We start from the raw sequence: 12,729 nt of genomic DNA, 5'->3' as shown, positions 1-12,729 counted from the left end.
AGCTACATATTTTCTCAGGGACTTAAAATTAGATTAAAAGAGATAAAAGACACTCAGTCCCTGAAGTGAATCTGCATTTTTCTTTATATTAGCTGGGAAATATCAGAAATTCAGTTTATTCGTTTCAGTTTAGGGGAAATGCTCTCTTTCCTCCGTGAATCCTCAGCAGTCGGCGTGACCCGATAGTGTTGAGATTAAATGACATGAATAAGTGACCTTGTTTTGCTCTGGGGTGGTTTTAGATGCCGGATCAGAGATGAAGCGTGAGCCCATTTTCTCTGAAATAAATAAGCACTGGCTGAGTGTTTTTGCTTCTTCAAGCAAAGATGACAGGGGCATTTTAAGATTTTTTTTCTTCCTAAATTTTAGTGGTAGAAGGTTAGACGTATCTGATACTTAAGGAGCCATTCTCTGGTTTCCACTCTAAATAACGTGTTTAAAACTCAACTGCTATCAGCAGCGAGCATTATGCAGCTAATTTCTTACATCATTGTTCTTTTCATTAATTAACATTTCTCCACGTTAGAGCGGTCATTGTGGTGCCTCGGCGCCGCGCGTTTCTTTTCGTGATTAATAAGGAGTCATTACATTTTCCCTTTCCCGAAGCAGTCAATTAACACAGACCCCTTCTCATTAATTACCGAGTGCTCAGACCGGCGTGCCCTACCTGGAGAGCAATCTGCTCCCAGAACCTGCGACACCAATCGCTTAAAAAAGTCCTCTTTAAATTTTATTCCAAAAACACAGACAATTTAACCGGCGACATTAATCTGCCTCGGAAGCATCGTGGTGAATGAGCAGCATCTTTCAATCTCATGCAAGAAAAGGCAGCCATCTGGCCGGGGAGGACTGCACGCCTCCCACTCTCCCCTCGCAAACTCGGGTCATTAAAGTAATGTGTTCATCTACATAAAACTCAAATGGAATATAAAAGGTAATATTTATATACAAACAATTTAGTCCTGCAATTTAAACAGTCGTTGGTTTTATGAAACATTTGCTTTATCAGATTTGCATAGCTTCACTTACACAAAATCGTGATGGTCATTTCTGCGAGTCCAACCATTTCTCTCAGAAGGGAAGGAAAAGGTTTGCCCTCTGCATATTTGTAATTTTGCTAAGAGTAGGCGTCAGAAAGTTTTGGAGAAGACATTCCTGAAAGCGACACAAGAGCCTATCACAGATATCGGGGGCCCCTTCGTTTGGCCATGCCGATTCTGCACAGACCTTTACCTTCACCTGGACAGAGCAAGCTGATGTGGCATCCTGGGCTCTGGGAGGTGAATTCAGCCAAATCCCCACGAGAAGCCTGTGGTGTCCGAGCTGTTCTAGAAGGAGCGACCCCCATGTGTCTGAGTGGTGATTATGGGATTTGGTTCCTTCCCTTAAATCAGAAACCTGAATTTCTTGGCAGTACTGAGGACAGATCAGAACATGAGGAAAACTTCAACAAAGTCACCTTTTGGCATTTTGTGTCCCTTTTTTTTAGATTTGAAGAGGCTGGGAAGGGATGCGAGCCAAAAAAAGAACACGTGTAACAGTAAATCTGTTTCACTACAAAGGTTCTTGGTATTTGTTTTTGATTTTTGACCCCAATATAGGCTTTCTTGTATTTGTATGTGTTGATAAGATCAGCTTTTCTTGCAGTGAGGGGCCGAGATGTGGTAGATTCATAGTTATGATGACAAGTTACCATTTATGGCGAAGGATTCTGGGGCTCAGGCCTATGTGGGTGTCTTATTATTTCTCAGTTAGTGAAGTTCTAACACTTCTTATCAATTAAAAGCAGGGAAGTGGATGTTTTCCCCATTGGTAAGAAAGCACCTTCTTGAAATAAGCTACATCTTGAACAATAACATTAGTATTTTTAGAAGAGATATCCCTGCACTTCTGGCCACTCGCTTACTGACTTTGAACAAAACTCTGAAACATGCCTGAGCGGTTTTGATTCTACGGGATTATCTAAAGACAACTTCTATATCTGGTTTCCTGCTAATAACCTTTACAATAAAGAGAAAATCAACCTTCTCCTTGCCTGGCTATCGGAGTTTAAAGTTATTCGGCTAACAGGACCAATAAAACCAAATGTCTCCCTGAATATAAACAGAATTTTCAGCATTCAGGATTGAATGGAAAAATACCTCTCCTTTTGTTCAAACAGCAGATATTACTGCAATGTTGACAGAGAAAAAAAATCCCATGTCTAGTTTTCACTATAGATAATCCCTAAATAAATATATTTTTGTCTGTTTGTCAATCACCGAAATACCAAAGGTAAGTGGGGAGAGGTCTTGGGAGAAGGCTGCCTTTCTTTAACCAAGAGAAGCAAGCAATCCTTTCATTTCATTCCAACCTTGGCTCCGAGGGTAGGTGGAAACCATCTCAGGGAGGGGTCCTCCTTCAGACAGTCACTACCCATTTGCGCCTGGGATGCAGACAGGGCAGTGGTTACGGGTGCATGCTTTGGGTGGCTGCTGTTCCTGCCTTTTGCTTTTACCACTTGACGTGGCCCAGACAGGAGATGTAACTCTCCAAAGTTACAGTGAAGCCTGTGGTACATCATTCAAGTACCATCAAAAATATATATTTAACCTGGCATAAGAACAGGCACATAGATCAATGGACTGAATGGAAACCCCAGAAATAAACTCGAGTGAATGTGATAGGGATCCCACATCCAGCAACACTGCCTCACAACAGTAGTTTCTAACTTTGGTGCATGCTGGGCTCATCTGGGGACCTTGGGGAATCTCCTGGTGCTGGGTCCCCCTAAGACTCTGATAGGGTTGGCCCAGGGTGCAGTGTGGGCCAGTGTTTTCAGTGCCCCCAGGCGATTCAAATGGGAGCCAGGGCTGAGAACTGCAGAGAAGGGCCCAGCATAGGTTTCAGAGTAAAAAAAATTAGGTGGAACCAGTTCTTGACAGAAGTCAGCTGTGCTTCCCTTGACCACTTTCTGCTCCTCTAAGTCTACAGCAGGTCCTCCAACTCTGGGGCGGGCCTGGCAGGTGATTCTGATGCTCTCAGGACTGGTCAGGTGGTCAGAGCAGTAACATAACATCTCCATTAAGCAACAGTCTCCACCAAACGACATCTCTCATTGAGAAGACTCTTGTCTAGGGCTTAACACTTTCTCCCTCCCATCCTCTCCACCCCCAATCTCACAATTTCTCCCCTCATTTCTTTGACCAAGACAGGTAACAATGCCGAGTCAGAGGCATTTCTGCACAAATGGCCCATCCCGTTTCCAGTCTCCTGAGATCTTCCCTTGGGCCTTTCTAAGCCAAAGGGAAGAGCAGTGACCCTTTCACCCTATAATTTCACTGCTAGGAAGTCACCCCAGGCTTATACTCTGCATAAAAGGCCAGGATATGTGTACAGGGCCACGAGAGGATTGTTTGCAATGGGAAAGCAAACTAAACAAAACCAAACAACAACAAAATTGGAAATAATGGAGCTGCCTCTTAGTAGGGAACGGTTAGGTAAATTATGGAACCTCCATAGAAAGAATAGAGATATGACTGACCTCAGCCGCCGGACGTGAGGGCGTGAGTCACCACGCTCCCAGGTGCCCCTGCTCCGCCCCTGACCTCTCAGCTGCACCTCCTTTCTCGGCCGGACTGCTCTTCTCTCCAAACTGCCACCCTGCTGTCTCCCTCCTCACTCCCTTCGTAGGCCATGAGCCGGCCAAGTGAGGGTGTTGCTATTGCCACAGGAACCACGTGTGTGTCACCCAGCCCTCACCCAGCTGTCACCTCCACCATCACCTCCTCTTGGGTCCTTGCCGCTGTGCTGTGCAGGAACCCCAGCAGTCCATGAAGGGAACCCCAGCTGCCGGTCAACCCCGACATGCCAGCCACGAGAGTGCGCTGTGAAGGTTTGCAGCCAAACGAGTGACCTCTTTCAGGCCACTAAGCTTCGGGGTGGTTTATTACAGAGCAGATAACTGGTGTGGAGCCTGTTACGTTTTCTGAGTTGATCTGTGGCTCCCAGGAACTCCTCAGGAAGTTGATCTATGTCATGGTGGTAAAAGCCACCCGAACGGTTCAGTCTTTGGGTGAATGCTGGTGCTGACAGTGGAAGTGGGAGGATGGGTACCCAGGAAACAGGTTATTCTGCAGGGGGTCAGCTGGGGTCAGGACAATGTTGTGCCACTCCAGGTCATTTTTGGATGAGATGACGGACTTCCACTTCACACACTGTCTCATTTCTCTTCTCTAAATCCTACCTGAAAAATGTCCTTTCTCTTGACATGACCTCTCTGGCCTAGTCTGCTCCCCACACACTGGTAACGTGTGAACATCCTCGAGGACCAACAGCGCTGCTTGTGTCTACATGGTTCTCAGCTGTGCCTCTTGTTCCCAGGTCCTGTCAGGTCCACCTCATCCCAGCCTCCTGCATGGGGTGAGGTGTTCTGGGGGTGGCGATGATGGTGACCGTGCTGAGGGGAGAGAGCCTCTCCCGTGGCTGAGCGTGTGGTCTGGGGAAGGGTCCCAGGGGACCTTCGCCGCCTGTTCCCGCTGCTTCAGGGCCCTGGGCCCTCAACCCGTCCTCAGAGGTGCTGCCTTGGCCTCTTGATCCCTGGGGACAAACCCTAAGAGATGCCTTTTTATTTCTTTGTGAACCAGGGAGCCGTGAAAGGCTCTGACCTATGTGCGTGCCACACGGGCTCACATGCACGGCGCTTCTCCTTCCCTGTGGCCTCAGCATCTCAGTCCCACCGTGTCCGGCTGGCATCATGGCACCTGTGACCTGGCTGTGCGCTCTCTTACATCGTCATTTAGGCCACCCTTGCTTCCTGTTAACATTCGTGTTGTCTCTCCCTTGACGAACTAGATTTCTAGCTTCCATTCTGCAGAAACGGAGCCTTTGCTGGGTCCCAGTGGGTGGTGGGCGGTGGGTGGCAGGCAGTGGGCTGTTGCCCCAGGCTGGGGCCTGCTTCACCGTGGTGTGACACGGTGACAGGTAGCAGATACGGAGCATTGTGAATTGTCGCTACTACTTTACATTGGATCAACATTACCGAACTTATCACTCACTACTTTCATCACTAGGGATAGTGTAAGGCTTGACTTAAAGGCTATGAGGTTACCACACAGTCTTTGGTAATAAAGGAGTTAACAGGCAGGTTAAACAAGCTGTGGAAATCTGGGGCTGGGTGTTTGGGAAGGACAGGTTTTTTTTGTTTTTTTTTTTTAAGGACCTGCACTTTGAGATTGGAAAAATGAACAATCTCGTCTGATTTCAGGAGAGCTGGTAACATTTTAAAGACAAGGTGACTGCCAGTAAATCAAGTGTGAGGGCCTCCCTGGTGGGCCGGTGGCAGAGAGGAGGAAGACTCACCTTGAGAGGATGGTGAGTGGCAGTCCGTGCCGTCGGGAGAAACTTGTTTTTCCCAGCCTGAAATCTAAGTTCAGAAGCCAGACAGTGCCGTCATCCCCAGAGAGCAGCTGTAATTTTTACAGTTCATTTTTATGGAGAAAGTTTTAATCTGCTCATTTAAAGACCCATTGCGATCAATAATCAAGCTCAGGTACTTAAAATTAGAAACCATGTCTGAAGGAACATTAGTTCCAGAAGGTTTAGATTTTTATATGCCGCTCAATTTTTGATTCCTCGAGACAAAAGCCAGAAACGCCTCCCTGGGTTCCCCCATTCTCCAGGAGCCTGGTCTTTGCCTGTTAGCAAGAGCGCAGGTCATCTCTCGCAGCCAGAAAAACAGACGGCATCCTCTGGACATGGCCGTGACCGTGACGTTTGTTGTCATCTGTGTTCTTGTCACATGAAGACGTGGGACTTGGTCAGTTGTGCCCTTTCTAGCTGAAGGACAGCGGGACTACCGTTACTTTGGTGTGTCATCTACCCCAGTGTGTAGTTTTGAAGGCCAATTTTCATTGACATGATGACACAGCCCATTTTCTGTAGTTTTGTTCCATTTTTCACCACTTGATGTTAATGGTGGCATTTTAGGAATAGATTTTATTATGACTTTTTCTTGCTCTATGATGTTCCAAAGATTAAATGACGTGGGCTAAGTGAGTAATAATATCTCTCGCCTAGGGCTGCCGTTGCAAACAATGGACATTTATTGTCTCACAGTCCTGGAGGCCATCAGGCTGAAATCAAGGTGCCATCAGGGCTGTGGCCGTCCTTCGTGTCCCTCGGCTTGTAGATGCATCTCTCCGGTCTCTGCCTCCAACTCCACATGGCCTTCTCCCTGTGTGTCTGTCCCCAGACGCCCTCTGCCTCTCTTACAAGGTACGTACAGTTGTGTTGAGAGCTCACCTGAATTACCTAGTGTAAGCACCTCCTCTCACCGTTCTTAACTTAGTAGCACCTTGTATGTAAGGTCCTAGCTACAGGTTCTGGGCCTGAGCACGTGGACATATCTTTTGGGGGCCACCATGCAGCCCAGCACACCTACTGTGGTCCATCAGGTGATCTTCCCCTGATCTCTCGTTTCTGATGACCTATGGTTTACCTTCTACCATGGGCTCCATATTCCACTGTGGGGAGTATGTCCCAAGTGTGTATGTGGAGATTTGGGGAAAAGCTTTTGTACAAAGATATGGAAACGTTACTTAAAGGAGCAATCACTTGGGAACATCCCAGGTATCCAGTCACAGGAAACTGTGTTGACGGTAATGAGCTACAGGGTAACACACAATGTTATAGCTGCAATATGATACACAATGTATTACACAGTGTTATGGACACATTAGACACCATGTCATACATAATAATTTAGACACAGTATGTGACACAATATTAACCACAGTGTTATATGCACCAAGGTGCTCATTATTTTAAAAGGAGCCTTGATCGTAGAATTAAGTAACGGCTTGTGAGCAAACTGCTATAAAGCAGCAAAATCCTGAAAACAGGAAAAAATGTGCATTTAGGAAAAAAGATTAATGCAAATATTGTTAAAGCTCACCGCTATTTTCTGTCACTATTGGGATACTGGTTAATTGTTTACTTTCTAATTTTCATCTTTTTCTAATTTTTCCTTATTGTGTTTTACTTTTTAACGGGGGGCCCTCCACATCGGTGATGCCGCCTGCTTCAAGCTGGTTGTCCAGTGGTGATGAGTTGGTCTCCTAATAAGGCTGTCATCGTTCCCCTTCCCCCTGGATCAGCTTCAGGGGCATGGAGGGCTGTCTGTGGCCATGGGGACCTTGTGGTCTTATTTTGTTGGTGGCACAAAGCCAGTTCAAAGATCATTCTCCCCACTTAGAGCACTTGAATTGACTTTTACCTTCAAAGTGGTATTTAGCTCCAGGGTTTTACCTAAATTTCTTTTTGACCAAAAATCTGGAAAGGAGAAGTTATTTCACTATCAACAGACTTTCATGGCCTAAGAATTTTCTTGGTAATTTCAATGATTCTGTTCAAAAGAAAAGAAATTAGATTTTGTTTTCTGTTATGTTCAATATCACAATTATTTTTAAAGGACGAAAAACTTAGCTGGTGTATCCCACTTCAAGACTCTGGGGTGTTTTTCCCATCAAAGGGAGAGAAAGAGCTCTGGCTTCAGCTCAGAATGTTATATTTGCATCTGATTTGCAGTGTTGGGTGCAGTGTTGGGTGTTTGGGCTCCCACCTCCCACTGCATAGTGATGTCCCAGGCATTGCTTCCAAATGAGCTGAGCATGACATAGCTCAGGAAGCCTGGGGACCTGCCTGCTTTCTGACTAAGGCCTTCAAGAAATTGAGCATCATTTGCTGTGCCAACTGGTTGAAACACCTGGCATATCACATAAGTTCTCCCCGGCCTCAAGTCCCATGTCTTTGAAATGAGTTGAACAACAATGACATTAACGTAACAGCAGGGACCCTCTTCACCTTGGAGAGTCACCCTGAGTACTGGACTTAGAGAAACTGAAAACAATGTGTAAAATCTGCATCTGCAGGTGCAGCCTCTACCCACATTCAGGGCATCCTGGGTCGGGCGCCTAGGGAGTGCTCAACCTGTGTGATTTCTTTTCACTCTCCGATGTGGCCCGGTGTCACCCTTCTACTGTCCCAGACCACAGAAGCTCTACTCTCCCTTTCTGTGAGTACTCACAGCCCTGGAGATACAGGTATGTCCACAAAAGGGAGCCTCACAGTCCTTCTGCCAGGAGCAGGCCATGCACCTCCAGACTGGGGTGCAGGGCCAGCCTTTCACGTTCCTTCGTCTGCAGAGCAGGACATTTCATCCCTGTCTTCCATCGGCTGTTCCGATTGGCATAGGCAATGGACAGGGGCAGGCCCACCTTCCGGAGGTGCTCCGACCTTCACATTCAGCGATGGGAAGCCTCTCGTGTTTGCACTTGTCAGGTTACAGGGCTGGACTTCATCCATTGCTTCCAGGCTGGTCTGTAAACTGCATCCTCTGTCCCTGAAATGTCCCTTATGTCTCAGGATGGTTATGTAAGTGTCATGTCTTGAACACCTGCCCAGACCCTGCAGTGTGTTCCAGAACCTTGGGGAGGGCAGAGGTGTGCATAGGACTCGCACTGTCTCCCTCAGAGTGTCATCTACTAGGGGGACAAGATGTAAACCAGGCGAACAGCTACAGAAGAGGAGAGTTTTATCAGGTGGAAGCAGTCCTTTGGGGCCAACGATGCGTAATCAGTGAGGTTCTCTGTGCAGAGGCGTATGGGGCCTTGAGAGGCTTCACAGGATGGGGTCCTGCCCTTTTGAGCAGAATGCCTCCACGTGCTGCTGAATCTTGATCCCTGGGAGGGGTGGGTGGCCAAGGAGGCATTTCAGGTGGATCAGGGGGAATAGGTCCAGTGGCAGCTCAGGATTTTCCTGAACGAGGGGGTGGGGGTGGGGGAATTGCCTATGGACAGAGGGTGTGTGCAAGAGTCTCCCATTTGCTCACGTGGGCTGACCCTCTTACTTGTGACGGAGAGAGGTTAGTTCTTTAAGTGACTCCCAGAGGAATGTAAATAAGGTCTAGTGAAAAAGCGCTGTGAACTGATGCTCGGGGGATTGGCCTTCTTTCCAACAGGGCCCTAACCTTGATGAAGAATGGGGACAGAGATGAGCCCCATCAGTGAAGCCTGTCCCTTCTGTCACACTTGCTTCCCCAAAGACTCAGGACTGTTGTGTGGGTGATAGAGAGCATCCGAGAGTCAGTGCAGAGAGGGGCAAGGGGAGGATAACTGGAAACATTAGATGATATGGAAGGAAATGGGAGAAATTATCCTATTGATGGAACTCTAGGAAGTTTCTCCACAATGTTTTATGGCTCATTTAAACCACTGTAGAAATTTCAGGGTCTCTATAACATGTTTTACTGTTAACCTGTCTTACTACTGACATTGTAAAATGATATCAATTGTTATTCATGGAATTCCGTACTCAGAAGAATGCCTGTTGTGGCGTAATTTATATTATTACTTAAGAGTTATTGATCCAAATGGTGAGACCTGTGCATTACTTTTGATCTGTAGGTGGGAAATAACAGAGCTGTGTTGGCTGTTAGCTCTTCTGATATAAGCAGCTCCAGTTTGTTTTTCACTGACGTCAAAGGGGGTTTGCAAAGAGGACTACAGGTCTGCATAGTGGATGCACCTTCTCTGCCTGAATTAAAGACATGGTTTTATTCATTTCCTTTCATTTTAATACATCAATGTCACATGAGATAGGTGCTGAAGGCAGGCAGCCTAACACTTCTCTTTCCTGGCTGCTGAAATAAAACTGCATGTGTTACAGGAGACATGTCTAACTCATTAAATATTTATGGCTGTGGGCTCCAGGCAGCATGTGGGGTAAGGAGCTTGGATATTTCCTGGGAAAGAAAGTCAGTAATTCTCGTTGGTTGTAGATATGTCCCTAATATTTGTGGGGAGCACACATAACTTCTTAGCTTTGGCAACTGAGAAGGGTGTTGGCAGAAGACACTGTTTTTACCTATCCAAAGCCGCCTGCGCGGGGCACTGGGAGGGTCGCAGTTTCGGCGTCCAGGTGGGGTCTGTCCTGCTACACCATCAGCATCTCACACTGCAGCCGTTCCGACAAGGGGAGGTTTCCTTCATCCAGCATTTCCTAGCGCTGGCCATCCGTACAGCGCTTGTGTCGCGGGAGGGGTACAGTGTTCGGTGCCTCAATCAGATGGTGCCATTGAAAGCCAGAAGCGGCCTCTGTCTTCCCTGGTACTCACGCTCAGTGACCGATACAGTCCTCGATCCCGCACACTCACTAATAGCTGAGTTGTGCTCTCGATGGCTGGTGTCACGTCAGCAACAAGGACAGCCGTGAGCGGTCGGCCCCTGCCAGCACCCGGCTCCTCCACCGTTTGACAGAGTGTCGCTGACACAGCTGAGGGGGTTAAATGTCATCATGGCCACATGTCAGGACAGCTTTTTTAAGTCCACCTGTTCCCGAGTCCTCTGCGCACTGTTGGGCGTTTCCTTGGTCAGCATTCACTGTGCCTGTGTGTGCAGGATGCCGATGGGACGTGTGACAGGGAAATCTCTTGGAAGGAGACACTCCCAGGGGGAGGAGGGCCCGGACTCAGGGGGGAGGGTAAACTACTCAGTGCTGAGTGGAATCCTGAGCCTCTCGGTGCTCGGGCACTGGGGCCCTTCCCAGGCGGGGAATTGGCAGGAGCGACATGTCCTAGGGGACTAGGAGGACAGCGGCCCCCTTATTGATCTCGGTGACCGTGGCTGCCCGGCCGTGCAGACTGAGGCCAGATGCTTACGGAGAGGCGGTGAGCATGGGAAGCACTCTCGGGAGATCGGGTTAGAAAGAAAGTCCGCAGCTGCAGTTTGAGGAGCAGGTTGGGCTTCAGGATTTACTTTTTCAGATGAGAAAGACGAGCTGATGTGATGGCACACGGTCGGCTTCAGGTCGAGGCGCATGACAGAGGAGGCCCCAGAGAAGCAAGAGGCCTGGACGGAGCCCGAAGGCAGGGAGTGGGAGGTTAGATGGATGTCTGCGTGAAGCTGGGGGAGAGCTGGGGCGGGTTTTCATTGTGGTTTCTGTTTCCCCACAGAGGTAGGACGTAGGCTATTTACCTGCCCTGGACATGATCCCTGAGAGGCCACGGCTGGTTTCTCAAGTCTGTGAGTTAAAGGGGTCCTGTCTGTCTAGTGCCACTGTCCCCCCATCTTCTGCCCTCACACACACCGAGTCTGGACCCCCGATCTGTGAATTCATTGTCTCCTGGGAGAGAGGACAGATGGCAGAGCCAACCTCAAAAACGTTATTTCCAGACTCTGTGCACACAGGTTTAAGACCTCTCATGACACTGGCATTCAGTGGTAGGCTGGCAACAGTTGGCTCTTAAAAAAAAAAAAAAAAAAGGCACTGATTTGTAGGTTTTGCCAGTTTCCATGGTATAAATACCATCTCTGCGGCCAATTTCAAGTGACCAGCATGATGTCACCCAGCGCATATTTGGGTTGAGATGAGCAGTCGCACACATCTCACCCTGCGGATAGATACAGTGGGTGTTAATAACCCCAAGAGCAAAAGTAATAGTAAAATGTAGTGAAATAGTTAGGAAAGTGGTGAGTTTTGAGCATGTAGTGCCTTTATTTACATTTATTTCCAAGTTTATGTAGTTTAATTTTTAATAATGGTTGTATTTAACAATTGCTTTTCAAAAATGCCTTAAAATAACCTGCTCTGGTGGGCCGGGTTGGCTCCAGCATGCCCCGTGCCGGGTACAGTGCACCCTGGTTTGTAGGTTTCATAGCCAAGTATGTCCTGCCACCATTATATAGGCTCTGGAAGGAGGGACAGTGACGTCCACACCTTTGTGTCCTCCTACCTCTGCTTGTTGAGTTGGAATATTTCATCTGCATTTGTGTACAGAGGGTCTTTTATTTGGAACATCACCTGAACCCTAGGTTTAATTTTGGTTTCTGCGCAGGACAGAGACCAGATGAACGCAGAGTCAGATGGCTTCTTTGCGAAGCCTGTGCACAAATAATGCACGCCACAGATGCTTATGGTCTGACTCATTAGCATAACATATGCTGCCGCTCAAAAGTGGCCACGGTGGCCCCGCTCTAAAATAGCTCGTGCCTCAGGGCTGATGCCCTCACCGTGTGTCGGATCTGATTCTGGTGGATGCGCAGACACCGCCATGCCAAAGGCGAGGCTGCCAGCTGCCCCGGCCTGGCGCACGCAGGACCACTGTGCCCTGGTGGCATTTTTCTTCTTCGCCCTCATCGTCATCATCGCCCCTCCTCCTCCTCATCACCAACAAGTGTTATTACAGAGCCACGCATGCACCTTACTGAGACACAAATGAGCCCTTCAGGCGCAGGAGTGGCCAGTGCTGGGTACGAGGAATTCCCATAGGGTCAGCAGGTGCGGATGGAGCCTGCGCAGGGAAAGGTCCTGGGGAGGTGCGGGGACGGTGGTGTGAGCGCAAAGTGCGAGAGGGGCGGAGGTGGTGGCCTGTCCGGGGAAGAAATGGGGGGAGGGAGAGACAGAGACAGAGAGAGAGAGAGATGGAGAGAGACAGAGAATAGAGAGACAGAGACTGAGACAGAGTCAGAAATAGGCAGAGACAGAGAGAGATTGATAGAGACAGAGATAGAAGGACAGAGACAAAGACAGATAGAGAGACAGAGAGTAAGATACAGAGACAGAGACAGAGAGACAGAGAATATTGAGACAGATACACAGAGAGAGAGATAGTGGGACAGAGACAGATTGACAGAGATAAATACAGAGACAGACAGAGAGAGACACAGACAGCAGAAAGAGACACACACCAAG

General features: G+C 48.2%; 1 protein-coding gene across 1 annotated transcript in view; it reads right to left on the bottom strand.

The window, feature by feature from the left end:
- ADARB2 (adenosine deaminase RNA specific B2 (inactive)) overlaps window positions 1-12,729 on the bottom strand; it is a 124,510-nt gene that overhangs the window by 12,431 nt on the left and 99,350 nt on the right. The gene's annotated exons all lie outside the window — the stretch shown is intronic.

This window comes from Miniopterus natalensis, chromosome 1, assembly GCF_054644295.1.
Source record: "Miniopterus natalensis isolate mMinNat1 chromosome 1, mMinNat1.hap1, whole genome shotgun sequence".
Lineage (NCBI taxonomy): Eukaryota > Metazoa > Chordata > Mammalia > Chiroptera > Miniopteridae > Miniopterus > Miniopterus natalensis.
This window is presented reverse-complemented; position numbering and strand designations above follow the sequence as displayed.